Raw genomic sequence first — 4,880 nt, 5'->3', positions numbered from 1 at the left:
GAGCTGCATAACAATAAGAGCAAAATTGAGCACAGCTGGCTTCTACACGGAAGATAAACAATGTGTTTCAAGCTTAGCGCTCGTCCTCGGGCTGCATCCTGTGGTGCCCCTGATAGTGATCCTGACATTCAGCCTCTGCAATGTAAACACCTACCTGCTGGTGGTGAATATCAGACCTTTAAATTTACCTTCTCAGTGTGGTTGGATGGACCGTACACTCTGGTCTGTTAAAGAAAAAGCCCAACGTGCAATGTCAATGTAGCGTCTCTAAACAAGATCTTCATGGATCTAGATCTGCTTTGTCCTTACGTCTAAACACTAAAGTCAGATACCAGTGTTAAAAAGGCACCATGTGACAGATACTAACATTAGCTGAATCCCATCTAGAATAGATGATACAGCACAGCCACTGCTTAAGGATTACACAGGGAACAAGGGTTAACATATTAAATGGAGGGCTAACAAAAACAACCCACAGTTGATGGACTGTATGTTTTGGCAAACAGTATACTAACTGATTATGTGTCCCTTACATGTCCTCCATGAGACCTGATACTGGAAACCTTAACCAGTGTTTTGCACTCTTAAGCATGATCCTCTTTAGTCCAGTTAAAACACAGGTACAGGTCCTGTGCCTACACTGTAATTACTACAAAACCTGTATATAGTGGATATATTTATACACTCAGAATTCAGAAACTCCAATAAAATGAAGGAAAGTAAATATAGTGCATTATATAGTAAATAGGGAGTGGCATTACTCATGGTTTGTTAGCAACATATTCATTATATACTGAAATGACTATAATGTATAAGAAGTACAGTAGCAGTATAGTAGAAATGATGCATTATTTACCTGCATATTACCTGTTGATAGTAATGGAAGTCTGTTGGCTTTAACTATTCATTTATTACAGTCATCTCTGTAATAACTTTATTCTACATACAATATACAATATTATGGGAGATTATACTTAATCATAACAAGGTATCTTGGTAATAGCAAGATAACCGAGAGGAAATAGCACATTAATTATGGGATAATAATAATTAAATTACAGAGCAAGTAAAAAGGTTAGTTGTTATAACAGTGTAATAATGGTGTAATATTGTGTGATTACAGAGGTTATAATGAGGTTATATCCCAGTAATACAAAACAATGTGTATTGTAATATGAGTGTTTCATATTTATAATAATGAGGCAAAAAATAAGGTGGACATAATAAAGAGGGAAAATATTAGTAATAACATGATGGTGTAGTAATAGGTTAATGCACAGGTAAATATTGTCTGGATAGGTAATTAGATAATAGTGTTACATCTTTACAATTTTAGACTAATAATGGAGGTAATATGAAGCAACAGTGAGGTAAAAATATGGTAATATGATAACCATGGTTGTGTCTGAAAATCACTTTTGCCACTCATTCACTACTCCCTAAATAGCAGACACACAAAAATGAGCAGTTTATTTCTCATTAGTCATCATCGTTTTACATCATAACTATCAGCTGCATAGTTACACAACAGTCATTTATAAAGTATGGCTCATTATGGGATTGTTAGGAAGTAGTGTACATGCCATAGACTCTACTTTGGATCTTTTTCAGGGTTACATTTACACACTCAGAATTCAGAAACTCAAATAAAATGAAGGAGAGTAAGTATAGTGCACTATACAGTTGCTCATGTTGTTTTTATGTATATTATTGAATTTCATGTATTTTTTGAGTTTTTTAAAGTAACAGTGTCGTTGGTCTATCCACTTCTCACAGCTGTTCCCTTCTAAAGTCTAAGGCAGATTCAGAATATTTAATTGCAGACTTATTATATTTAGTACACTGGTTTTTGCATTGCCATATGTTTTTTATTATTATTTAAAGCATAAAACTACATAACATGAGGCATATTTGTGCCTGCAGAGCTTCGGCCACAGTCTGCATGTTTGAAATGATGCATACATACGTGCACACGCCACCCTGCCGAGCATACAGTAATGTGAAGCTGGTATGTGCGATACAGTGAGAGCGAGTGCAGTAAGGGGTTGTGTAGTTTGTGCCAAAATTTCAAACATGATTTACATTCTCAATGTAATGTATTAAAACGTTGACAGGGCAAAAGGGATTCACAAGATGCTGCATTAGAAACTCAATTTCTGTGATGAATTGCCTGAAGCCACTGAATTACAAACTGCTCCCTACCACCTTCCCCCTACTCACCCCCTCCCATGGCTCAGAAGTTTTTTTTTTGTGTGTGTCAAAATCTTCTTAAACCTCTCTCTTAATCTGATCTGCTGAATGTGAGAGGGTGAAAGGATTTTCAGACTAAAAAGCATTCATTTTTCGTCTTGTTGTGCATTGCCTTTTCCAAGTGCTGGGTCAGTAATATTCAAAACTTGCTGCTTTGCTCTTCCGTCTCCCGAGTACCACTCCGCTTGTCTCTGGCTTATGGATGTCCTTTCCACACCCGCTCTTTCGTCATTATGTGTGACTGGTGAAAAGCTGCCGCCATACTAAACTAAATGTAAGCGTTATTAACTAAGTAGTATAGATTGATAGTGGCAAATATGTATGTACAGTACTAGCACTGGCTAATATACAGAATGTATCATTCATACATAATGTGACTTTACTGGACTGAGTACAATGAAATGATGAATAAAACTTGAGAGCCTTTGGTGATCAGTCAGTGTATGTGGTAAAAAGAGGTATGATAGAAAGTGAAACCATTTAGTAAGATACCAAACAGCATGTGTTCACCTTATAACAGTTGGTAGTATATTTCCTGTAAGGTATCATGATAGTAATTCTTTAACTTAAATGGAGAACTTTCTTGTTCTCTTGACATGACAGTCTGGTGCAAATCATACAATTGTATATCTCTGCAGGACTATTAAAGCAATAGAAAATAACAGTCTTTATTTTTTATTTTGTAACTGAAGACATAACTACTACTTTTTTGGACAAATGTATATTATTGTGCTAAACCAAACTCAAACCCTGTCCCTTGTGCAGTCTTCTATATGCTGCTGATCTACTGTAATATCCAAATTAAAATAGAGAAATTGTGGTTTATGAAAGTTTATTAAAGGTGCAGTGTGTAGGATTTAATGACAACTAGTGGCGTGGTTGCAGATAGCAACAAACCTATTCCCTATCCTTCCACCCCCCATGAAGCATGTAGAGAACCTACAGTGGCCATGAAACTTGTGAAAAACGTGAAAGGCCCTTTTTAGAGCCAGTGTTTGGTTTGTCCATTCTGGGCTACTGTAGAAACATGGCAGGCTCTGTGGAAAAGGACCCGCTCCCTATGTAGTTATAAAGCGCTCAATGATTCTTATTTTCAGGTGATTATACACTTATTAAAACATACCTACTCTATTTCTTCCAAGTCCATTCTGCTAGGTGCCACTAAATTCTGCACACTGCACCTTTAAATTGAGAGCATTTAGACCTCTTTACTGATATAACAAACATAAATGTTGAAGTTATACTCCACATGAAAGTTGGCAGTAATACGTTTCTAGTTCCTTCTGTGGAGAGCTGTGGTTGTGACTACGTTGAATTTAGTCAATTACATTAGAACAACCAAATTTACAATGAAAGTAAAAACCTCAAATCAACGGCTACATATTCAATACATTTTTCACTATCAGTACACTAAAGACCTTTACGTTGTGCTATCATGCTGAGATGATGATCACAGTTCTCACAGAAGTTGTTTATTTAGCTGTATTTTCTTGAAAGTACAGTATGACTACACATAGTAAGCTTTTGGGAGGACAGTTGAAGTGGTGAGTGGTGGATTATACACTGCAGTGTAGTGAGAGAAGTTTACTTAGACTCCATCATAACTGTCTGGATTCATACTTCAATCTCAATGCCTCAATCTGCTGTTTTAGCTCAACTAGGAAAATACACGTTTTTTAAAGCATAATATTTAAAGCATCATTCCTCTAGAAGCATTTCCTAAAATCAGACCCTGAAATCAGATGAATAACATAATCAATGTCAAATGGATAAATCAGTCATAACAATCTATTTGAAGAAACAATAATTCAGCTATGATAGTCATGGGTTAGAAGCGTGAAAAAATGTGTTGGGTACATTTCAAAACTACAAATGTTGACCCAAGAGAAATTATAAACACATTCAAGTAGTAACTATAAAAACTAAATTAAATAAAAATACATTTAATTATGACTCATAACTTTCAGGAACAAAGGAAAAAGAAGCATGGCACTGTTTTTAGCACTTCAAAACTTGGGAGGAAGGAGATCAGAGTCAAAGGATTGATAGGTCTCTAAAATATTTAACTGTGACACTTCTGTAACCCTAAACATGATGTACTCAAACCTAAACCTTTACTATAGCTGTGATTAGATCAGAAAATGTCGTAATGAATCATGTATGTCACAGGCATATGTTGCAGTACTGACAAATGACTGTTATCGCGCTATAGGGGTCACATTAGAAAATGCTCATGATTCATTTTAGAAGATAATGACAAATCACCACTTTTGTCATGTAGATTAGAGGTCTTGAACAATGAGCATTGGTCAATTGCTCAAACATCTAAAATGACCCAAAGAACTTTCTTTGTGGTGTGAAAAATGTTAGTTCATTATTTGGTTTTCCATTTCTAACCCATTCTAAAACTGTGCTGGTGTCACAATATATACAGGTCTATGATTGCTAATTATTACCTTTCCTGCTTAATTATGTTACTTTTTGTCAAAGTTCAAAAGCAGGCAAGATGATACAATATCTGATGTGTCCTGTGTGTATCAGTCTTCAGTGCAGTCAGTTACACCTTATGGTCATGTTGGGTGCCCACCCAGAAAAAACCCAAATGTCTTCCTCTTGGATTCATTTTGGCG

This window comes from Scomber japonicus, chromosome 7 (assembly GCF_027409825.1).
Source record: "Scomber japonicus isolate fScoJap1 chromosome 7, fScoJap1.pri, whole genome shotgun sequence".
Taxonomy (NCBI): domain Eukaryota; kingdom Metazoa; phylum Chordata; class Actinopteri; order Scombriformes; family Scombridae; genus Scomber; species Scomber japonicus.
Note: the sequence above shows the minus strand (reverse complement) of the source record.